The sequence below is a fragment of the Camponotus vicinus genome, unplaced genomic scaffold, assembly GCF_025532165.1.
Source record: "Camponotus vicinus isolate PSW18456_S1 unplaced genomic scaffold, iyCamVici1.0 SCAF_1, whole genome shotgun sequence".
Lineage (NCBI taxonomy): Eukaryota > Metazoa > Arthropoda > Insecta > Hymenoptera > Formicidae > Camponotus > Camponotus vicinus.
This window is the reverse complement of record NW_028141945.1, coordinates 3,651,866-3,678,103: the sequence shown is the minus strand read 5'-3', so window position 1 is coordinate 3,678,103 and position 26,238 is coordinate 3,651,866. Positions and strand designations below refer to the sequence as shown.

Genomic DNA, 26,238 nt, shown 5'->3' with positions numbered 1-26,238 from the left:
GCTTAATCGCTGTATAAATAATGATCTTTTTAAGTTTACATTAGAAACTTGCAATTATCTTTGGACTATTTAACACGATAATTAGAAGAAAAGTGAGAACGTTTTTACGCTTCGTCATGCGTATGTCTGTTGACTTTCTTGATGAAGCTAATGTTCTGCAATTAACATCCCGACAGAGACTGATAAAAAAATAATGGCAAAAGTAAAAGTCTTTTTCTCGCTAAGATATTTTTTTGGATGCGAAGAGATGTAATTTGCGCGAGCACATAAATACACGAAGATGTTGTGAAATGAAGTTAAAATCGTAAAGTTTAAGTATTTTATGGCGAAGCGACAAGACTATGTCGATGCATATGCTTAGAGCAGATATTCAATTTGAACGCATTCCAAGTGATGAGTCATGATTTGCGACTCGTGTCTAGTACGAACTTAACGTTGCATTCGATGAAAGCTATTTGCGAATAATATCGCGAGCAATTTATAAGATAAAAGTTTATTTATTTTTTTTTTATTTTTTCATCTCTTTATTACTGCAATGGACGAAAATAGCTCTCTCTTTCTCTTTCTTTCTCTTTCTCTTTCTCTCTCTCTCTCTCTCTCTCTCTCTCTCTCTCTCTAATTGGATTTTCATCATATATATATTTTTAGATAGTTTTACTTAAAATACAGACGCACCTCACATCATTATTAATGACATGTCTGTCACATTACCAAATATTTTAATGATATATATTTTGAGCTCTTGAATTTCTGCTGCCATTAATTCTCTTGATAAATTATTATCATTATTTATTTAGAAATTATTATTATTATTATTATTTATTTGATGGAATTAAATATATGAGATATGTAGAGATCCGCGCGTCTCAAAAATAATTAACTATTAATCAATAATTAACTATTTTAGAATTATTTTTTTGCATTATTTTCTCTACAGCTAAATAAATTTAATTGAATTAAATACATTTAATTTATTTAATTTATTTATTTAATTTTTCTCTTGTAACGTATAATAGTTAATGAATATCTTAAGAGAGCAGCACCAGATGATACAGCTATTTATAAGCAAACGCGCGTCGCGTGCAAAAGCGCCAGCATAACTCTCGCTTAAAAAAAATAAAATATCCGTGAGAGGACTCTCTCTTTCTCTCTGTCGACATAGATGCTCACACGTTCGTAATTTAACGAGGTAGGACCGCGAGGTCTTTGATACGGGACGAGATGTAAGAGGCCAGAAGTTACAACGTGCAACAATTACGCTCCTTTAAGCGTGAACGGCGCGACAGAATGGCGGGGGCGATGTATCTCCTTTGTAACGCGAACTTGACAGTACGAAAGTTTTCGCGCTGCCGGGCAAAAACTTAAGGCTCGTTAAGGGGCGCACATTTGCATGACATTTATCACAACTCCTGCGAGGATCTTTAAGATACGTGCCAGCGCGGTCGGATAAAGCCGGAAGGATTAATGAGGACGTCCCTCGCATTTCGCACGGTTGTTAAGACGAATTATATGTATATGTATATATATATTCGCCCGATTCTTAAACCCTCGGTACTTTGGTGTTATTTATTCGGCTGCGCGCGTTAATGCCATTTCTATAATATACCTTATACTATACCTTCGCGAAAGAATATCCTTGATAATGCGTAATTTCTTTATCGCGTAGCTACTTTTAATATACACATTTTTTCTTTAAGAGAAATTAAATATTTTTTTCACTGAGAAAATTATATTGCAAATATTATTTTTAATAAATATTAATAAATATATAGAAATATTTTATTAATAAATATTATTTTTAATAAAATATTTCTAATAACTGTTACAAGAAATATGAAATTTTGATGTAAATATATTTATATATTTTTAATGCGCAAAAGTATTCACATTATTTCCTTGTGCGAAAAAAATTCTCTCATTTCTTATTCGTGATTAGAATAGGATTGATTTTATTTATGATTTTATTTATGATTTTATTTATTTGATTTTATGAAGTGCTTTTTCCTGCTTATTCTTACGTGCGTGAAATGCAATAATGCGCCTATTGGCCACCTGGTGGCCATGCAATTTTAACGATTTCCGGTCGGATACATGTTTGGCGGCCACGTATTATGCGCGTATCAACAAAGCGATATAATTCTCGACGTAAAACAGACGTGGATCTCGATACGTGGCAACAACGGTACGTTCTCAGTATTAAATAATCGGAAAACGTGATTTCCGGTGTATATTCTAAAATTTTCATTATATGCAAGCAATTATTGCATATAATCTAGTTATGCGCTTGATCTATACAAGCATAATCGGTTGCATAATATACGAATATTAATGTGATACTATTAATATTAATTTGTGATATTTTATGCATCCGCATTATTATAATCACAATTTATAAAACATATATGAAATATTGAAGAATTGTAATTCCGAGAGAGAATTATAACTCATACATCATATCTTATATTTCATAATTTTACACATGTCAAGTTTCAAAGAGATTTTTTTTAATGTGAAAGAAAGAGAAGACATATTTAATAAATATTTATATAATATTATATCCTAATATAATATTTTATAAATATTTATATTTATTATATGATAAAGGCTAAGTAGAATAATTATAATATTATTTCTAAAATGAGAGAAAATTAATTAAAATAAAAAAGCAATTCTTATTCTCTTCTTGATACATTTAGGACATTGAGTTTTCATTTTCATTTCATGCGATGATGATTCTGTGTGAAACAAGTTTGACCTTTTTTTGCTAGCGTATATTTGCGTGGCGTGAAACATAAACGATGTAGTGCGATGCAGCGACCATGGTGCCTCGCGCAAAAATCGAATTTGTACCGTGAAGTGCGAGATCGGGGCGTTATCGGCCAGTAGGCGTGTGCACAATTTTAACGATTTCCGGGCCGGTACTTTCGGCGTAACACGTTTTGCACGTCGTCGCCGACGCTCGAAGGTCGACGCAAACCAGACGCCGTGATTTGAAATCTCGATTGGAATGATCGTTCGCGCTGGAATTGGAATCGATGACGGGGCGCGTTATTATTAAGCGAAGCGACGACGGCTTGTCGATCATAAAATGATATTCGTCGTCGACGTCTCCCGCGTTTTTCCATATTAAAGCGAATCTTTTCACTTACGAATATATTGTTGTGCTGTGTGAAACGATATTGAAACTTCCAGTTTGTTCGCCATAATGAGCATGATTGTTTGCGCACTGCTATTTCCTAGAACAAGTAAGAAATATGAATTGAAGAATTATTAATATATTGAATTATTTTATAAACGTTTTTAACAATTCTTTCATTTTTTGGAAAAGAACTTATTTGTTACTTAATAAAATTGTGGAAGAGAGATTAAAAAATTAGTTAATATAATATTAATAAAAAAACTATATAAAAATGTTTAATCTATTCTGGTTGATTAGAAAAATTTTTATTACTTTCTAAATAATAATTATTTAGCTTAAATTCAGATTTTTAAAAAGTTGCTTATTTTATTTATTTGTTATATAACAAGATTTCATTTTAATCGAAATAAGAGATTAATTGTGAAAATTTCACAATAAAAATATTATTAAAGATATATTAAAAACATACAATTATGTATTCTTATTAAATTCTTACTTATTTTAATATTAAGATTTCCTTTTGTAAGAAGGAAAGATTCTCATTTTTAATTTATTAGAGTCAGAGAAATAGCGATTAACACCCGAAACATTCTGTAGAACATGTCGATGGCGGTGCATTCGTGACATACAGTCGTTGCAATGACGGGACCATGGATTACACAGCCAACACGTGTCGCCGACACGTTTACCGGCGTGACGTTAACACACGTGCGTCGTCGCGGCTCTGCCGCGTTGCGGTGCGTCTCGTAGCGCGTAAGTGCTGCGCGGAAATGCGTGTACACGTGGTTTGCGAATGATTTACACGCGGTCGTGCGTAGCATGCACCGGCTGCGATTTGTTCGCACAGATGCAGCACGAAGATTTAATTTCGAGTGCGATTGTTAACCAGACGATCGTTAACAGTGTCCGATTCGTCGGTTTTAATTATCGCTCGTCAAGTTTCGGCGCGCTTGTTTTTTTTTTCTTTTCATCGCGAAATTCTGCTCGAGGGCGAACATCCGTCATCGATGGAAACATGTCGAAGGTAACGAAGAGGAATCGCCATTCTCAGGCTTTTCATTCAGAACGAGTCGTGTCCAATTAAACGAGGTATCCTTTGCGTGCTTCTTCTATTCATAACGTGACATGTTTCTTTTCGATATTTTGCCCTTGGCTAAAAGTGAAAGCCAAGCTTTGAATGAAAATCCTTATTTGTTTGATAACATATTGATTTTAAATTTAGCAAAATTAATGATTCTAATATCTTGAAATTACAATGAAAGACTCAAATTAAAAATTAAATACTACTGGAGGCTCAACGTTCTAAAAAAAGGAAAATTAGAGATTTCATTACAAGGTAAGTTACATTTTGTGTGTATACAAAATTATGAAAATATCTCTTGCTTCTCATCGCAAGATGAGAACTTCGATATTAAGCGAATAGACAAAATGAGCGCAATAAAAGAATACACGCGGGACCTGGTCGGGTCAGCCTCGTTAGACAAGAATGTCTAATAATAGTAATAAAATGAAACGGTGATGTACTTAGAGGTGCTGCCTCTCGAGGAATGCTAACGAGACGACCGTCCCCTCTCCATTTGCAATTCTGGTATACTTTGAGAGAAACGTAATACGGGAATACAATACAAGAGCCAAGTTTCACCGCGTTCGCAGAAGTCACTTCGCCGAGGCAATCCGGATTCGCGACGAGGCCACGGACGCAGCTAATTGAATTCGATCGAAAATGCTTGCCTAATTGCAGCGTCAAGTTCTCGTAAGCCTCGTCTTTGGAAGTTGGCTGTTCTTCTCTCTCTCCAGAGCCTACCTCCTCTACTCCCGCACACTCGGCCTCTCTCGATTCGCCTTCCATCTTGAAAGTGGGACTGAACTTTCGAGTTTATAGAACTGAATCTTAAGCGGCCAACCCTCCAATTTAAACTTGGGCCGCGATGTTATCGTTCTGCCCTTGAAAGCGGGTTACCTTAGCTAGCGTTGGGACATAGCCGTGGTTCTCCCCAGTCTTCGCGATGGCTCATGAATCATTTTAATGTGGCGACTGCGATGTGCTTTTCTTGCTTCAAATATATACTGGTCTTTTTACATATTCGTAATGTTAGAGACTTGGCATTATTTGAACTTATTGCAAAATATTGTAAAAATAGAATTTTGCCTTTTCATGAATTTAAGATTGAAATTTCTTTAGCAGACATGAAAATAATTATTTGTCACAATTTCATGATTCATTCATAAGGTTTTTTTAAAATACATCTGCATAAAATATTTTTGCGACATTTTTGTAAAAATATTTGTGAAAATATTTGACGTTCGTAAAGTTTAAATTATTTATCGTGGTTACAACGAGAATATGTATCAATGCAGTAATAAATTACACAGCACAATATTGATTCTTTACGGAACAAAATCACACTTAAATCTTCCATTTTTCTTTCATTAGAAAATTATTTACAATCCTCGAATGATTTTATCATGATTTCTTGTAATAACTTCTCGCGGTCGCGACATAGACGGCGCGCAAGAATAAACTGCTCGAAACGGACAGCGGCAGATATCTCAGCTGCTCTGTGCGACCTGTCTCGGCTAATTTTTCGAGTATACGTCTGAACTGTCAACGGCCTGACTGAGCGGGGAAAGACTCCAAGAAAAACGAACGACCGCCGAGCTAGAAATGAATCATCGGCTGGCTCATGGCACTACCGTCGACGATTAATTCATCGTCGACCAATCGTTATTACGGTCGACGGCCGACAGATTGGTTGCAGGAAAAAAGCTTTTACGCGGCATTTTCGTGTTCAGAACGAACGATCGCACGGAGCCAGCATGAAATCGTGACGATGAGAGCTTAATCGCTGAGAAGAGGAAGCGAGAAAGAGAGAAACGCAAAAGAAGCCGGGGTTCCCATATGGTGTACCCCACGATAATTCGGAATTTCATAGCCGCACTACTCTTCGCGGCAGAAATAACTCGGGGCATCATATGAACGCAGTTTGAAAGCGCTAGCATGTAAACACCTCGTAATCGACTAATCGGTCGTGATGCTGGAAGATATTCATACGCTTGAAAGTTCGAGATACATACTTGCTGTGGAAGAACAGAAATAGACTTTTAACCTACAGCATCGAGCACTTTAATTAAATCACAAATTGAACTCCTAAAGAGTAAAGTTTAAATTTTAATGTGGGAATAACTTTTAATTAAGCTATTTATTCACGCTTATAATTCAAGTATGATATTGTTTTACTTTAATATAGAAAAAGAATTTATTTCAAATTGATTCAGGAATTAATTATGAAAACTATTATGAAATTCTTGAAATAATTGTTTATTATTATTATATTGTATTTTTGTTGAATATACATTGATATTGCAGCAAAGAAGCGATTTTCTTTTCAGCGATTTGTGAAATCTTCTGTTACATCATTATAAAATGATTCTATTCGCGATTGTTCGACAAAGTTTTCGAAAAAGTTTACCTTTTATGTCGCACATGTTGCTCTTATGTGTCGTGAAATAAATTTCCATGTCGTATTCCCGCATTTATTGCTGCGTTTACTGTTCGCTGCCGCGGCGTAGCAGCTTCAGAAACGGTTTACGAAGTGCGGATTTACGAATGTCGTGTCTCCGAATCCTCCGTGATGCTCGTGCGACGATCATAAGAGGATTTTATCGTTACAACATTATAACATGGAAAGTTGCGCCGCAGCGTGTCATTTATGTCTGAACAATCTTGAGCGTAACTACTTGAATGTCTACATCGATTGTCTGACTCATAATGTCAACTCGTGTATACAGGAAAAACATTCTCCCTTCAAATTTCAAATTACTTAAAAGAATTTATTAATCTAAATATTACAGGATGATTCTCACATTATTTATTTGCATATTATTTTTAAGATTTTTTCCATTTTATAATATATTACATATTATAATATAATTTTAAATTCAATTTTTTAATTTTGTCATACAAATTTATGATTGCTTTTTTACTATAAAAAACTTGGAACATATTTCTGTAATATACATATTCAATTTTTTATTATACAGGATAAATCGATAGACGATGAGCAGAGAGTTAACTTATTGCTTTTTGAAACCATTTGTATCGAAAAAGAAATATTGGAAATGGGGTATTGTCACCGCAAAAATTTGCTGATATTGTGCTTCAGAATAATATTCACGTTTTTCTCATCGAGATGCGAGCTTTCGGCTTCGCAATCAAAGATCGTTGGGAAGAAAAATGAAAGGATTAAGTGAAGCACGAAACGAACGTCCAGCCACATTTTGGCGAAACTCGATTTCGCGATGAGGGAAAAAACGAGAAAGAGAGAGAGAGAGAGAGAGAGAGATTCTAATTGTACTCAACGCAGCCGATGCGGCGTGTAGTGTGGTAAAAGGGTCGGCAATAAAAGGCAGCGAGGCGGCTAACGGACTAGAGATATTTTTGCGAGAGACGCTGTTATTGTCCGGGCCCTCGTGAGCGAATGTCTCAATGTCCACCTTCGTAGGGCAGTTGATAAATGCACGCGCAATTTGACGCGGTCGATTCGAGTTCTCCCCCTCGCGATACTTTTATCTTCGCGTTCGTGTCTTTACACATACTCTCACTTGTTTCTCGCGCATGTAGGTTTTATGATATATCTCATTTTTCTTCGGGACAATCGACATCGAGGAAATGTACGAAGGCGGATGTGTTTAAGCTGTGCGATTTTTCTAAAGAAAATTTTATTCTCTATAATAATCGATTTTGATGGATTAAAGATGTAAATTTGAGAGATATTATGTATATAATGTTTCTTTATTGATTTTTCATGGATTATTTTCTTATATTTTGGGAGGAATTACTGTGGGAAAAAAAATTACCGATGGCAAATTTCCGAATCAAACACTTTCGCACGAGATAAGCAGACAGTAATCCGAACGAATGGAAAAGGAAAGCCGCGTTCACATTCTCAAAGCCTCCATCGACGGCAATGTAAACATCTGGATATATATAGCGGTGAGAGAAAACGGCGAAAAGTTTTAGCGAGTACCTCTGACAATCCTCAGACGGCTGACAGGGTGTATATGTGTCAGAAATAGTCGTTCTCTAAAAAAGAAAACTTTACTAAACATCGAACGATTAAGTAGTCAATCAAGAATGGAGTTTTACCGCAATTTGAAATTTTTAAGCTCGCGAATCGAAACACGTGTGTGATGTTTCTTTCTTGTACTTTAAAAACACTTAGACACTATGTTTTAGATCATTTCTTCAAGATCGAAGGATCGATTATTGGAAGCTCTAGTGACATCTTTAAGTCAAAAATGACATTTATCAGCAGTTGCAACTCGCTCCTTACCATCGAAACTGTAATAATGTTAACAACAATGTCTATTCGTCTTTCAAACACCATATAAACCAGCGCAGACGTTTCCAATTTTTCAGAACCAGTCTGTAACGTGATTTCATTTCTTTTATCTGTATCGGTTTTTTCTTTTTCGCGTATTTCTGCTACAGAAATTCTTTACATCCGCTGGTATCTTCGGGCACGTTTCCGGATTCGAAGGAGAAGATCGAGAAGATCGGTTATTTTTCTTTCTCTTTACGCCGGGATAACCTCGAGTTTCCTCGATTCTGTTCACTTTATTGCCTCGCCTCGCTCTTCTTCTTGCGCCGTAACAGCGCGGATGAGTAGAATGCACCCTTCGATTCTAATAGAACATCGTAAAACCACGACGACGTCGTGAAAACCGCAGAAGACGATATAGCATCGCGAAACACTGTCCAAGACGCGCATATATCCGTCTCGGTCTCGCGTATGTATCCGTCGTTTTTCCAATTTTCTTCGAACTTCACATTTCTCGACTTCTACACTTTCTCTTTATTGATCTTTCGCGAAAAACATGTCGGTCTAACCAGCTACACGTGACAAATATCCACGAGGAAAAATAGATGAATGGACATTGTTGCTGCGAATACGCACTTTCTCTCTCTCTGAATTTTCATTTAAAAATTCTTATAAAAACATCACTGCATAATTCGCGCACTTTTACTAATAATCATTTTTTTTATATTTGTCCTTACAATATTAAAAAGATAAGAGACATTCAATAGTTTTCGATTATTCATATTCAAATCGGATTAAATTTAATTTTAGTCTAACTGATTTAGTCTAATTGAATTTTTTATCACTTTTACTTTTTAATTTTAGAAAAAGATTTCTGGAAATTATGCTAAGAATAAAGTTGAACGATATTGATGAGATTAGCTATTAATAATTTAATATCACTACATTTATTATATTAAATAATGATTAAGAAGATGTATTAATGACCGTAGCATTACTTTCTCACTAACTATTAGACATTAAAACACATTTGGACACCTTTTCAATCAGAAGATCACAGCACAGACCGTCTATCATTATTCTTGCTTCTTCCCGTTCCTTTCTTTTTACGCGAAGAAGCTTCTCTCCTCTTCGTCTTACGCGTTCCACCCTTTTTCCCTCGAACTTCGTTACGCCACGTCACACTACCTTTGACCCCCGTTTTCCTTTACACGCGGACAGGAAGACAGGAAGTTTCTTTGGCACGTACCTTTTTCTTCTTCTTTCTCTTCCACTTCCACGATTTCTTTTTATTCGCGTTCCCCGTCGTCGTCGTCGTCGTCGTTGTCGTCGTTGTCGTTGTTGTCGTTGTTGCCGTCGTCTTCGTTGTCCTTTCCTCCTCTACCACCCTCTTCGTCCTTCTCCTCCTTTTCCTCTTGTTCCTCTCGCTTCTTCCCGCGGCCACGGCCGTGCGGAATTCGAACCGGGGTTCGATTTGGCGGCACCCGGTTGGAGCTGGTCGGCATTACTGTGTTCGAGTAGACCGCTCGCATCCAAAGTCTACCTCCCTCTCTATCGTTCTCTCTTTCTCTTTCTCTCTTGCCTCCTCGTTTTCTCTCTCTCTCTCTCTCTCTTACTCCGTTTTGTCCGCAGCTTCCTCCTTGGCGCACTCCCTCTTTTGCCCTCTTTCTCGCACCTTCCGTGTTTTTCCCTTCCCCTTTCTGCTTCTCGTTCCCGCTTTCGTAAACACCCCGTCCCAACTCGCTCTCTCTCTTTTATCCACGTTTTCCGGCGATGTTGCTTTCCCACCTCGTGAGATTCTCTTTCTCTCTCTCTCGTTCTCGTTTCATCCTTCTTCTTCACACTAGTCATCTCTTTTCCTCGCACGAACCACAGGCGCTATCTTACCGATCTAAAATTACCTCTGAAACGATGAACGCCGGTTTCCCTCTCTCTCTTTTTCTCTCTCCCTCCGAGTCTTCTCCTACCGCTTTTCCATCTCTCCTGCGGTTTTCAACGCACACTTCGTCTTTCGCCATGCGCGTGTAGTTTGCACGCGGGGTGAGCGACTCATCTCTGGGTGAGATCGGTCGCATAGATTTATAGTTTAGTATTTAGACATTTGGATATCACCAAAGTGTAGTCGTTGATCAATCCGGCGACAGACGACGAGTCGATCGGTAATTGGAGAATGATTTACAGAAGCGAGGAACGAGGAAGATGATTTCTCGAAAACAAAACAAAGCGAAGCGTAAGGAGACCGAGAAAATAACTCGTTTTCACTGTTTATTTTTAAAGTTTATTTGCATCCGTGGAATATATGCAATGAAATAAAGAGGAAAAGAATGAAAAAAATATAGAAATTGAAACGAATTACAATATTTTTTTAGATACTAAATGATATTGCAGTTTTTCTAGGAGCAAAATTATATTTTTGATTGTAAAGTTCAAAATTTTCTATCTTATTATACCATCAAAATTTTACGAAGAAATAATTAACTCCAAAATCTTTAAAATACTAATGAAAATCAAGGCTCTTTAATTTCATCAAATATTTTTTACACGAAAGATTAAACGATATTCACCGATATAATTTTGGGTGTGCGTAAATCGTGACGGTAGCTGCCCTTTTTTTTAATGGCCCCGCAATTTTATACGTTTAAGTATCGTAAATGTCCGAACTGACTTATGGCTATAAAGAATGTGAAAAGGCACGCACGCTATGTAAATTGCCGCGGCGCGTTTCACGCACCATAAACTCACAAATAGTCAAAGGACAATCGTTCAATTTGCGAACGCTCGGCTTTGAACGTTTGTTAATAACAATCTAGTCAGTTTTATATCATTTCGCACTCGAATAAAAAACGCGAAAATATTCGTACATTTTTTTAAGATTATATTGCATTGCAATTAATCTATAAATTTATTTTCTTCTTACATACGCTTTTGCTGTTTTACGTTTGCTGCAATGCTTGCGTAATAACGTTTTATGCATACAGACTGCAAGATGAACATGATAAATTATTAAAATTCGTGAAGCACATAAAATTATCTGTTCTCTAAACAACTTCATCGCATTCACAATTGCGGCCACGAATTTTATTATAGTGTTTTATCCAGCAATTGTATTCTTTCTCTATCGAATTTCACGAAAAGATCCAATAAATTCGTGCGTATCCAGGAGATTTTGTTTTATTTATATTTTTAAATATCACACACTCAGAATGGCCGCATTTTTGAGCTTCGAACTTCTATATCTGGCCCGACTCGACGCTATTCTACCCAAATAAAATACTGTGAGCTTCTTGCATAAAAAGAGGTTCAAGATCGTCCGACTATTTGGCTAGAGTTCACGCAGGCTTCTCGATTTAGGCGCGTGACATATTTCCGTGCAGCCTCTAGTTATGTGTATCTAAACGCACCTGTCGCACCTCTTTTCTCTTCTTCCTCTTCTTTCTCCTTCTTCGTTCGCCTGACTTCCCACTATTGAGTGGAATCCAAGTATCGGTCTCCGCGAGAATCAATTTCGACTGCGATTCGCGTGCATCCGCGTGTTACTGCGTGGCCTACATCCGCAACTAAATTCATAGAAACTCCACGAACGAATCATCCACGGATTTCCGAGGCGAGGAAATTAACGATCCACTTCGTTTCGTTGCGACTTGTTTCACAACAGTGATAAAATTTAAATTTAAGGTAAAGATGAATGCATCGCCAGAAAATGCAATTGTTATTATCTTGAAAAATAAATATGCATTCTAAAAATATTATCATATATTATATAAAATAATAGACATAATAAATACACGTTATAGGTTTACATTTTTTTCAAAGGTTTTGAAACGAATGAATAAACTGTAGTTTGTTTTTTTTAAAGATGTGTATTTTTCTATGATCAACAATTTTTTACTATAATATCAGAATTTTTTTTCATCTTAGAAAATTGAGACGATAGATATACATATATTATAGTAAATATATTAGAGAATATCATTTATCGCATAAGATTGCACAAATAATAAATCGTATATATGATTAGCAGACTATTTAACTATAAAAACTTAGGAAAGGAGAGGAGAGAAATTAAAAAAATAACACATACATAAAATAAAAAATACATGTATAAATTATATTTGTTCGCATGACTATTCAAAACACTTTTTCAAGAGATAAACATCTTATTTTCGTCTTACTTTCAAGCGCATTGATCTTCCTGCCATTTGAGTGTGCGCCAAATGGAATGACTCGCGGCAAAAATTCCAGGCGTTTCCGCGGGATTCACAAAGATTTTCGCGGTGAAAAAAATCGCCGCGAGATTGCGGCTTTCATCGTGACGTGCAACAAAGTTGCGCGAAGTTTGATCGAGCGCGCCGATCTTCCGCGGCGCGGTTGCGGCTGAAATTTCCATTGTTACATGTTCAAGTAACCGCCAACGATGTACACGGTCGCGATAAGCGCGCGCGGATGATAATTAGTTCACAAGCAGAGAAATCAGAGAAGTTTGCTCCAGCCGGGCACGGAATTGCGCCGATGTTACCACCGTCGGGCGTGCTCATAAGAGAGCTGCGCAACTTATGCATGTTTCCATAGGATCGCGAATTTTGCACCCCAAAGTTCCATTGATCTTGTCTAGAATCAAGAAAGTAACCTTTGCGCGACTTGATTAACTCGAATACGTCGCTTTAATCTTCTGTAATTCCGCTTAAAATTAATGCAATAATAAGTTTACATATGATGAAAATAAAACACAAGTTTGACACATATATTTTAGTAATAAAATAATTTTCTTTAATTTTTTATGCTACTATTTAAATTAGAAGAATTTGTGTATTTTTTTTAATATTCCGGATTAATCAATAATTCATTAATTATATTCCTATAATGTTTACGAGGTATTAGATGTAAATATAATTGCTTATAGAAAAAATATTAATAAAGTTAAGATAAAAATATTTAATATTAAATACTTAATTTCGACACATTTCTTAAAATTGTTGCAAATCATTAGTGCTATAGTATTAATCTCGTTATTCCTTTTATTTTATTGAATTCATTTTATTCCAAGTTTTTAATAACAGGATCATTTGAAAAATTCAGATTTTTTAAAAATTTATTTATCTTACAATTATGTTATCTTAATATCTTACGTTCCTGAATTTAGCTGGCAATTCTAATTGAGATTATCAAGCAGACAAGAGTCAAAGATCCCGTTATTCATCCCACACGATCTCGAAACACGTTTGTGCTTTATTATAGGGACTTAATTTCGTCGCGCGTCGAGATACGATTTTGATGGGCCCTTTCGACCGCATTTAATTTCCTCGTGACTCTGACCGAATAGGTAAACGCTACTTTTACGAGCCAAAGATTTATCACGTGGGTGTATGAGACGACATATGAAAGTCTACCGGTGTTCTAGTTAAAGGAAAGGAAGAGCCGGTTCACATAGCCGGTTATATTCGTTGGATGTTGAACGTCGTTAAAGTTGGCATCAAAATGGCTTCCCCGTAAAAACGGCTTTTTCTACTCGCGTTTACGACCATCGCCTCGATCACTTGCGCGACTATGAGCGAACAAATTGGTTATACGAGGCGACGAATTATTTTCGCAATTTTCGCGAGACTCGCGTTTAACTTTATTCTCGCAAAACCTCATTATTTAAGAGCGTATTATATAATGTTGTGGCAGTAAAACAATCGCATTTATCGTTTGGAGGCCACCAAGAACATTATTTTTTATTAATTCTAAATTAGATGTGTATTATTTTATAATATGTTTTATATTATTTTATATTACACAGAATATTTAGATATTATAAGTATTTACTTATGAGATAAAGTTTTTTCGCATAATTTTTACTTTCTTTTTATCGTGTATATTTACACTCGCTGATTCTATTGTTCTTTATATTATTTATCAAAGTTAATATTTTTCACAAATACATCAATGAGATTATATTTACAGACTCATTCTTATCACGTCGTCAATTATAAGTTTTCACACGTGTACGCCCGAAACAAGGGGCCTTCATTGAACGTTCCGTTGACGATTGTTTCTGTTTGCGATCGTGAATGCCTGCCAAAAACAAGGCGTAATTTTTGCGGAACGATTAACGCACAGAGGGGGCGATCGGTACGCGAAAAATTTCATATTCAACGTCAGCGTGGAAAATGCATATGCATATATGCACATATGTATATATTTCTAGCGTGCCTCGCAGAATATTCGTGTGTGTGGTACGCACGCGCTTAAATAAGAGACCAAACCCGGCTGGCAGGACGGTGGCTGGCTCCTCGTCCTGCCTGTGCATTGTGCTTGCCCTCCATTCTGCGTGTTGCTTCTCCCTCGCTACCCGAAGTCAGGCTTTTAATTAACCCGTTTGTTTGTCCGCAGGTTGGTATTCCTGAATCGTGCGGTCCTACGTGCCCCGGAAGTATGCTGGGACACACACACATACACACCTACATACGTACCTATGTATATTTTGCGATGTGTAAGTACAAGCTTTTGTGTGTGTCGGTGTTTGGGGCTGGCAAAATTGCATTTTCCTTCATCGCACTCGATTCTCCTCTCGCCATTTTGTTAGCCTCACCATCCGTGCGACCCTCAAATTCTTTTATTATTATATAATACTTATGCTGTGCGCAAAAATTTTCATTTGCAAGTTATATCAAGAGAAATTTAATCCGTTTTAAAAGTATTTGCAATATAATTAATGATATTAGTGAGATTTATTAAACTGCTTCTCAATCGTTTTTTATTTATTATAATTAATTTAATTATTTATATTATAATTAAATCAATTATTATTATAATTAATTTAATTATTTATATTATAATTAAATTAATTATTTATTATAATTATATACTATGATAAAGAGAAAGTTGATAATCCTTCGAGTTTCTTGTCGTATTATTAACATATGCAAACAGATATCGGAAAATATTTTAAAAATATGGAGGTAAAAAAAAGCGCAGTTTATGAACAATTTACATTATAATACACAAAACTCTCTCTCTAGTCTAATGTATCGTTGAATAGTTTACTTCTCTCGTCACAAATCAAATTGTATTTCGCGGTTTATCTGTTTTATTGAGTTTCATGATATCAGTCGTTCTTAGACACACATACATATGGCTTTCCGCGCTCCGAAGCGTACCTTTCTTAACTCTGTAAATGCCCCGGGGATTTCAAGAGGATCAAAGAAGCCGTAAATCGACAACCAAGTAGCTCGAATCCTACGGAGAATCTTCACGAACCCCGACAGTGATGTTCTACATCGACATATCTCTTGATACTATTTTTCGATTGACATTTTGAGTCGCGCTGTGTTGTCGCAAAATACAAAATGATGTTTCTAAATTCATAAATTCTAATTTTCGCTCTCTCTTTTTTCCTCACACGAGCATGAATTATACATACATGAAACACTCCCTAAATTTAATCATGTTTTTGTTGTAAAATATCGTGTTTTAACATTGAACGCCATATATCCTGCTGTTTGAGCACAATTTTTTGCAATTTTTTATTCGAGGCTATATGAAAATGGTTATTAAAAGTGTTCTTATAATTTCAGGTACACTTTTGCATGGGCGGTTAATAAATTTGTAATACGCCGTTTCTCTCGCGTACTTCGCCTGAATAATGGACGTAACTTTTTTTTCTCGCTCGAGCGCGATGCGGAGTTAATTACAAATTTCATATCGCGTACAAACTCAACAATTTTAAAGTCAAACTCAAAATTATCCCGAAACGAGTGTGTATAATGTATGACAAGGAGAGAGATATACATACATATATATACATATATATATATATATATATATATATATATATATATGTGTGTGTGTGTGTGTGTGTGTGAAAGAGAGAAAGAGCGCAAGCCGGTTACAACCAAACCGTATAGAAACGAACTACGCGTGCAGATCTAATTTACGCAGACGCAAATACGCAAGCAACGCTTTCAAAGTAAATTGCATTTCCCTTTGTCGGGGGCCCGTATCGTCTGCTGCGGCGCGTCACTATGCACAATACGTGAAAATCAGCACGCACACGTATACATATGGATACGTAACGTTACAAAGAAGGAAAGAGAAAGAGGAAAGGGGAGGGGGAGGGGGAGGTGACTGGTCTCGTTAAGAGCCCATGAAAACTGTATGGAAAATAAATTGCACGGTCAACGAGAGTATAGTTGCGAGAGAATTACCCGCGCTATGGCTTTGGCGCAATATGCGTACGTCGCGTGCACACGCGGAAACGCGCGGTATATTCGCCTATACCCCGGGTAGATTCATTGAGTTAATTAAACTTTGAGGTAATACGCGCCATTCCCGGATTTTTTATTATTTTTTTTTTTTTTTTAGTTTATACTCTTTCCGCATAACCTCGGGCGATAGGATATAGCCATCGCACGTGGGAAATATTAAACCGCAATTTAATTGCCGGTTAATTCTTATCGGCGGAAACAATATACCGTGCCTGCTATAGGCACGATAAAATAAATCGTTTTAACGAAGCGGAAGAGAGGTCACGGTTATTCATTGTGCGATTACTCTCGGCTATTGATATCATAATAATATAAATAATTTGTATCCTCGCGTACGATATTTTTATTGGAAAGAAAGCGTTTTTTTGCATATAATTTTTTTCAGATCTCGATGATGGTGGTTAAATAGTTTTGCTTTTCATGTGATATTAGGAAATTTGATTATATCTCTCAATCTTAATATTTTTCTATCGAATTGTTTCATTTTTTTCTGAAATGAAATGATCGATCGAAATTTATATCTCTGTTTTTTCAACTTTATCGATCTCTATATTTGCTTGTCAGACGTATCTGCATTTATTTATGAATGTTCAAGCATTTTTACATAGGTACTTTTTTTGCGCGTTCAATGGATGTGGGATCGTGGACTCTTGTTGGTTGGTCATATTTCAAGGCTCGTTAAACCTTGTTAACTGTTAACAAACTGGATGCGCGTCAGCGAGATGCGTTTTATATATATTATATGTGCAAGAGATTTTCTCTAAACGACCCTATATATATTTTACTTTAGCTATTTATCGTTTGTAAAATAGGTTCGAAGTTCAGCGTCAGACCATATGAAATGTCGGATTCCATTGATGAGGCTTATTCGCGTTTCGATTAACATGTCACTTCGAATTAAACGTAAAGTACACTAAATGTATTGGGCAAAAATCAGTAATATGAGTATTTTTAATTATACGTGAAATAATATTCATGAAAATTGATGTATGTCAGTTATGCTAACGTTACACGTTGTATTATACTAACATTTTTAACATTATTTATTTAATTTTTTGACATAAAACAATAATTCAGAGGCTATTTTGTATGTTTTTACATAAAAATTTGCATTTAGATTGTTATATTAGATACTAGCAACTTATTAAAGTTAAAATAATCGTGCCTGTTAATATTCAAAATATTTAAAATGTCAGAATATGTTCTTTGATCGAATATTTCCAAAAATTCCTGTCAATTCTCATGTGATTTTGTATAATACTATCTTGTTGTTTACATAACAAAACGTTGTAAAGCACCGCGTTTACTGTCGCTGTGGAAAGCGATGATCGATCTCGTGTTGAGTGACGAAATTGTGGAAGTTATGTACACAGCAGCCGTTGACACAATTGTATCGTGAAGGAGGGAAGCATCTTCATTAATAAAACTTATTTTCGTTGAGGTTGCGCGAGCTAAATCCATCCATCATCTATTAAATTACACGCCGTCGCAGTTTGTCTCGCGCAAAATCATAATATCGCATAATTAAAGAGAAATTATAGGATCGGAAGAGAGAATGAGAAAAGTTTTCGATATTTACTTACGCACGACGATGCTGTTTCCGTCGATTCATTACGAAGAAGATGGATTGTTGGATAAATTATGTTACCTCTCGCGTTCACAAAGTTTTGCTCGTACTATTTATACATGTTTTTACAAATCACATACATAGTTTGTGATCAATCAAAATTTATTAGAATTATCTCACTGCAAGAAAATCTATCTAAATCTATCCAAAATTTCGCTACAGATTATTATAATATATATATATATATATATATATATATATATATATATAATATATATTTATATATTTATGTATTTATATATATTTATATATTTATAATATATATTATAATATTACCTGCCATTAGATCTGTAGGAAATGTATAAAGAAAGAGAAAGAAATAGAAATGACTGAAGCTAAAATTATATCTGCTTTTTCAAAATTTCCGCAAATTGTTTCCGCCAACGAATTAATGATATACGTTCCATTTATATATAAGTTATATGTATGTTGTGTATATTCGCTTTATATTACTTTGACCGTATATTTAGTGATCGCATATGAAAACTTGCATCATATCCAGACGCTTATATATCGAACGTTCTTATATATCGTAACTCCTTAAATGGCAAAACCGGTGATTACATCGCGGTTCGATGCGCCAGGTCAGATTACAGCAAAACTCAGCTCCGGCTCTCACCGTACCCTCCTGTTGGCCCTTGTCAACCGCGTTCAAGAACTCCGAAAGCGACGTGGGCGGCCGAGACCGTCGTATCTTCTTCTCACCTCTATCTCCCTCACGGGCGCAAGATATATATTTCGAGGATATATATGTCGGGGATATAACTGACGTACCCGCTATAGAGGCAGCTGAGTTCGCCCGTAAATCGACCATGCAAAATTATTGTCCTCTCACCTCCCTTCCGATCCTCGAATTCGAATGCGTCGATGAGGAATCGTATTTGCCACATTGACGCGCCACCCTATGTTCGTTTATCTGCGGTTTCACGACCCTCGTTAAATGTTTTTACGAATCTAATTTAATTATCGCTACGTTTCCGTTGGCTTTGCTAAAGTTATTTCAGTTTTATTCATCGATATTTATGATTAATTTCAACAAAATAAAATAAATAAGGTGTTTAATTATTTATCATAATTAATTGATTAAATTTTTTAAATTGCAAAAAGGTTAATATAAACTTTTTGATTCACGATTTTTCAAACGCGAATTTTATCTCAGGTTTGTGGCAAATGCGCGAGATAATCTTCCGTTTAAAATACCGTGCCATATCATCTAGTATTAAAGAGAAGCGACTGAGATGCTTATAAGAATGCGCAAAATATTTTTTATCGCCTTTCTAGCACGTCGCTTTATATAGTAGTTAGTGCTATTAAGGAAATGCGCTTATAGAGCGTTTCGAACATCTGCGTCTTCGTCATTAATCCTCTCTCCCTCTGCTCGTCTCATTGCCTCCCGAAACAGATAGACCGAGCTCCCCTGTTGCCTCCCTTTTATCTTGTCTTTCGCTCTGCAGTTACGGCAATTTTGCTTCGTCGCGTTTCATAAACATCCACCCCCTTCGCTTGCCCGCGGCTCGTTTGTGCTACAAATTGCTCTGTAAGAAGATTTCGTCGGGCGATGCTTTTGATAGACGCTCAGATCGTGATTTATGTTCCTTGCTGTACACTCGTTTCGCAATTCACACGGATGTTATGCGACACACTCGGGAATCTTAATCCTAAATTTTTCGCAAAAAGCAGGAAACGAATTTAAAATTATATCGGAAAATATGTTTAAATAATAACGAAAATATAACGGAGAATTTAATACTTTTCTCCGCAATTTTTCTGCGATATACTATTTATAAAAATATAAAATAATTAGCACAATATAAATTAGCAGAAAGGTATAGTTAATATTTCTTATTTTGTTAGAAAAATATAATTACATCTTTGATATGTATTTTAATTTTTTAATTTACATTATAATTCTATATAATTTTTCTATATTTATTTCTCGTATCATATATTCATATAATTCATCATATATCATATATTCATTTAATTTATTCATATATTTATTTATCTTTACGAATTATTAATTCGGTCTTGATTTTTGGGATTTATCTTAATTATTATTAAAAGACACTCTCTCTCTGAGAGAGGCCATTCGATTATCGTTATAAGCATATAAATACAAAGTTGCACGTGTCAAACGTACAAATGACTCAACACCCTCGATGTCCCCCGAAATATTGCGACATATCGAATTCTTTCGCGGTAACGACATTTGTCCGGAAGCCCACTCTCTTTTCTTTAATCAACGTACCCGGCAATTGATTCTCTGTCGTCGCACACGCACGTGTACGTAATTGCTGCACGACTATATCGGCCAACTGGTTTCCCGCGGCACAAACGGAGGAGATGGCGAGAATTAACTTGCCGAGTTCAATGACGCGATCTCGGCTACGCAAGCGGAGCGGAGTGGCAGATGGTTCGGAAAATCTAGGATTACGGAACTAGCGAAACTATCGAATTACCGAAGCCCGGCGTGCCACGACTTTGCGAGACTGCGAACGAAGAAACGAACCCACTTAACGGGGATGCAACGTCCACCCTCTCTTGCCCGGCAGCGCCGAACAATCGCGGTGATCTCGAGTTTTGTTCGTGCTACGAACGGAACGGAAAACGTGATGGAGATAACGTCTGTTATCGCCGGTGGGATCGTTGTTGTTACGAACGAGCGTAGTGTACGCTCAATGAAAATCGGAGTTCGCTCGTGGTGCAAACCCGACCAGTAGCTGTCGCGATTGCCATGAACCCCCCCGTTTGAAGAACACGTGTAAAGCTAAATCATTATAAGTTTGCAGTTTACGAATTCCGCGTTGAACTTTATCATCCCCTGAAACAAGGGAAGTTTGAAGGGGCGCTTCGAAAAAATAATAAAATACGGGATGATAAAAACACGTAAACACCCTCGATATTTTTTTTACGTCATGATATTTATTCATTCATTTTTCACAGTTCATCATGCAATGGAGAATGTGATTTGTTTCTGCTAGAATGAACGTTGCATATGTGTGGAAAGATGATAAACGAAAGTGTGAGTGAGGGAAAACGCGCGTTCGTCAATAACCACATCGAACTTTGCCGAGTACCCGGCGTTTTCGAAGTCATCAACGAAATCCCGCGGGCATCACGAATCGGCAATCAAGCGACAAATTACCTCGTGTCCCACGCGTCCATATCGTACTTCACTTCCGATTAGCTAGCCTGCGTCGAATGCGTATCGGAGATGACGATGATATGTTATGGAATTAACTATCGCTCGACTTGCACGTTAATCTATATCACATCGAGTTATTTCGACCAAGAAAATATTCCTCGCGGCTGAATAATTATTTCAGGTGGCTCGGCTATCGAAAGCTGCGGATGAATTATGTTGATCGGCGTAATGAGCCAATCATTTATCGTCGCATTTATCCTGTCAAAGGTACGAGCCGTATACACTCAGAGGTGGAACTTTCGACGTTAACCTGTTGCTTCGGCGACGAATTTATCACTCGATGCGATGAATATTTCACTGCATCGCAATGTCTGATGATGTAGTAATTACGAGAATCAACGTAGCACTTACACGAGCATTTTTTTCCTATTGATTACGAGAGAAGAGCATCAGAAGAGTTCTAATATTGTTGTATGTGTGTACATATATTTTTTGATGCTACTTATACTATTAATGTATAAAACTTGCAAAAGTCTTTTCTTAATAAAGTTAATCAAAGCTAAGAACGGAATCAAATACGAATGGACAATATAATGAATGAGTTTTCTTCTTTCGTTTTCTTATTGATCCCGAAGCCGCAGTAATCTCATGAGCCTCGGAGAAGGCGCTTAAGCCGAGAGGCGCACAAGCATCTAGGCAATCACGACGATATCCTCCGGTCTAGTCGCGGTGAGGAGGACAACAGCATGGCTGCAAGGGCAAGTATGCTGGCAGGATATAGCTTTATTAAAGTTAAACAATTCCAGGGCGACGAGGCGTAATCCTGACGCGCGGCGTATTGGCACGAAGTGCTTGCACGTGGTATCGTCTGCCACCCTCAAAGATAGACGCCATCCTCCTCGTGCCTCCTCTTCTCGATTCTATCTCTCGATGCTTCTCTCTCTTTCCTCCGCGGCTCCGCGAACGGAAGAGCGAAAGAAATCTTGGCACGAAGTTTCCCTGGCGCGAGGAGAGAAAGACAATGTTATTGCTACGATGCAATAAAGTTCGCTGGAAACGGAAATTATGATCTAAATGATCGGAGTTTTTCTCGTATCGGAAATCCTTTTACTGTTTTTACGTCACGGACACGTTGTGGCGATATATAAATGTGTGCTTGTGATAATTTATTCTCTTAAAATTAAGCGTTTCTTTTAATATTCTCTTAAACTGAAGCAATAAAACACATTTTGCACTTTCGTCTTATGTTGATATAAGATTTTACATTGAAGCATTAGCTACTATCGTTAAATAATTTCTCAATAAGATTGCATTGTATAACTTATAACTGAAAGCATTATACTTATCAGTGATAATACATTGACTTTATTTGAAAAAGTATGATGCAAATATTCTTGTATCGTAATCCCAGATATTATATTATATTCTATTGTAATTTCGTGATTTCTGGGATATATTCTATTTATCACGGTTGATTTACAAGAAAGCCTCCATGGTTATGAATTTACAATAATTAGTCATAGAGCAAGAGCCATGAGGATGAATAACTGCGCCCATAAATTTTGCGGACGTATCTTACACGCGTGTATCTTTTTGATCGTATGTGAGAGGATCAAACTCACAGAAGATTTGTTGCAATGTCGACAATATCTATAGTGTTTTCGAGCTATAAGTGAATAAAAATTAATATTCCGCAATGTATTTGATACTTAAATTATTAAATATTTAAAATAATTGACTTTGTCCATATCGAGTAATTTCAGATAGATTTGGAATATTTAATTCGCGACTTGATTGTGAAAATAATTCATGTTGAAACGCGAAGAAAAAATATACGCGCAACAAATAATACTCGTCACTCGTTTAAATCTCGCTCGGAAAAAGTCGATAAGAAATTTTTCAAAGAGCCCGTTTAATATTTTCATCCGATGATGAATCGCACATCGCGTATATCTATTGGAGAAAGGGTTGCCTCCGGACAATTCCTCATTGCCTGGAGTAATATCTGTTTTTACGGTTTCGCATAGTTCCTTTCGCATGTGCGCCGCTCGTTTCTGAGCAAAATAGCGAAAGAAATCTCGCGGCGACCATTCCGAGGCTTATCTACCGAATTACGTTAATGTCATGCCGCTCTCTCGTTGTCGGGGCTTTTTACCGGGGTTGATCCTTCCCCGTGACGCTCTCGTCCGAGACTTCCGACCTCTCGATCGTTATCTAAACGATCATCTCGTACGGCTGCGCCGAGAGATAACCCGGGATCGTTCTTCCAAGGATTCATCTGGAACGAGCCTTGCTCCGGATCTTTGCTCCTTTCTTCATGCCAACGACTGCGAATTAACTTTTGCCATTGTTACGCTCCTGCGCGCACCGACGACGTTACGACCTTGCGATTCTCGCGACGCTTTAAAAAGCATCGATTATCATTCTCTGCGACGTGAACGAAACGCGTTTAAAGGGAGCGAATTAAAGGTTAAAGCGCACTTTGGGATCTTTTATTCGGCGAATCGTTTTTTCGCGAAGTTTTTGTACAAAAGTCCTCGTTTCGATATTGCTAGAAAATGTATAAGTATGTAAAAGAGGAACAAAAATCTGATAATAATTGATTTGAAAAAGTCTTTTTATTGCATTAATTTAAATCTAAATAGATCTTTTTTATAATCTTGATTCAAAATTTTTCTTAAGAAAGTTTTATTCCAAATATGTCTTATATTTTTCAATCGAATTCGTCAATCGTTAAGTTAGAAACTCGTTTATTTGATTTTCTTAATAGTGAAAGTTGTAATATTTTTTAGCTAATTTCAAGAGAGAGATCTTTTTTCTATAGTACTTAATATTTCTTATAAATTTAACAAATGTACGACTTATAATACTTTCACGAGATGCTTTTACGAAAGCAAATCTTGTTTGATCGATGTTTTAATCGATGCAAGTGAAGGGTAACTGAAACCTTTTACATAATTGCTTTCACAAATTCATCTTATTCTTATTTAAAAAATATATGTATAAAGATTTTTATATGAAAATTCCAAACTAATTCGAAAGTTCTTCGCGCAAGAATATGCGTAGTTTCGAGTGAGATATTCCAAATATAACCGCATTAATGGTATCTTGACTCTGTTTATCTATGATTCAACAAATTATTTTTCTTTTCATACATCTGGTTTGTAGCAACCCGAAGGTGCAATTAAAGTCTCTTTCACTATGTCCCACTTTTTTCAATTTATAAACAAATTATAGAAATTATTTATAAAATTCGCGAGCAATAGCAAGATTTCATTTAATGTTCAAATTTTATCATATTTAAAATTAAATAATAAATTATTGTAGATGACGTGTATACAATTTTATCGTTTACATCTTAAATGCGAGGACTTCGATGATATAAACGATATTTCGCTGCGCGAGTTTATCGTTCAATCTTAAGTACGATAAATGCGATCATTATAAACGATATCTCGTTATGCGAATTTATCGTCCGATCTCAAGTGTATACGTGTTTCATCGTCGCGTTATTGAATTTAAAACAGAAGAAAAATAAAGCCGCGGAGGTTTTTGTCGCTCGTTAGCGATCGATCCGCCAATTTCTTCGGATCACCGTCTGAAAGATACGGCGCTACCGAAAGGCGGCTCGACTTGTTAACTAAAACACTCCAATTAGTTGCCGGAGGATCACGCACTCGGTCTCGCGGTGGATCTCCCTGCACTATCGTCGGCTTGCATCTTGAAATCCCATAATCAAGGGTCTATGTCGTTGTACCATAGGCATCATTTATTATGCCGTTCCCCCTCGCGATTTACATATTCTTAGAAAAGAGAAAAGATTCAATCTTTCGGCTGCGTAATTTTTCTTGCGAGTTTATCTGCAGGTTTTTTAATTAATTTAATATTTTAGGTGTACCAAAATTAGCAAAATTCTTTAACGTACCGTTCCCTAATTTAATTATTAAATTTTTTAAAAGATTATTTAATATAAATTATTTATATCAGACATTTGACATAATATATACGATAATAGTACATGATTACAATATTTAAATATTAAAAGATATTTGGGATAGAAAATAATGTTGCAAAATAGATTTTTCAACTTTTGCTTTAAATTCTTATACATATTTTTAATTTTTATATGAAAATCCATATTTTTTGCAAATGATTTATTATTAGAATATTATTAGAATTAAATAACATTGTTAGAATATTATCAGTTTTGCAAATCAGAACTTTCGATATATCATAAATTGCATTAAAATTTTAAATGAGAGAAATCTTGCCGCTCTTAATCTTGCTGATATCTCTCTGAGGATATCACATTTAAGATTTCTGGCAATCTACTCACATGTGGATTTTAAAACGAGATGTCTCGCACATGAATAGCAATTTCGCAAACGAATGGAAATTCTTCGCCGTTGAATTGTCTGGAGTTTCAAATACGGGTCGCAAAATGACTGCAATAAATGTCTCAAATTTTACAGCGCGCGACCATCACACCCACAAGGAATCCTACTGTGTAACGTGAGTCGCGACCTTTTCGTGCCTTCGTGCGCGTAGCTCGTAATTCAATTCCGTGTCGTCGAATCAAAACGATTAATCTTCCGGTGGTGCACAACGAGCTCGACACGCTCCGTCTGTAAAAGTGTAAAAAGAGATCTCAAATTCTTTGGATTCCATGACGCACGCGAATCCTTCATCAAATTATTCTTAGGTATGAAAACGACCGTGATAATATTTCTCGAAAAAAATTCTCAATTGCAACCTTATCT

At 36.2% G+C, this 26,238-nt stretch overlaps 2 protein-coding genes across 8 annotated transcripts in view; one reads left to right on the top strand and one right to left on the bottom strand.

The window, feature by feature from the left end:
- Window positions 1-26,238, bottom strand: part of LOC145967592 (uncharacterized) — a 224,121-nt gene that overhangs the window by 24,221 nt on the left and 173,662 nt on the right. For 3 of the 5 annotated variants that reach the window (XM_083092646.1, XM_083092654.1, XM_083092637.1), the window contains exons 1-2: window positions 9,710-10,808; window positions 3,150-3,236 (exon numbers count right to left, since the gene is read on the bottom strand). The gene's annotated coding sequence lies outside the window, so the exon portion shown is untranslated. Of the gene's footprint in view, window positions 1-3,149; window positions 3,237-9,709; window positions 10,809-26,238 lie in introns of those variants that run through there. The other 2 variants (XM_083092658.1, XM_083092659.1) reach the window with 2 other exon arrangements.
- Ror (tyrosine-protein kinase transmembrane receptor Ror) overlaps window positions 1-26,238 on the top strand; it is a 264,893-nt gene that overhangs the window by 77,655 nt on the left and 161,000 nt on the right. The gene's annotated exons all lie outside the window — the stretch shown is intronic.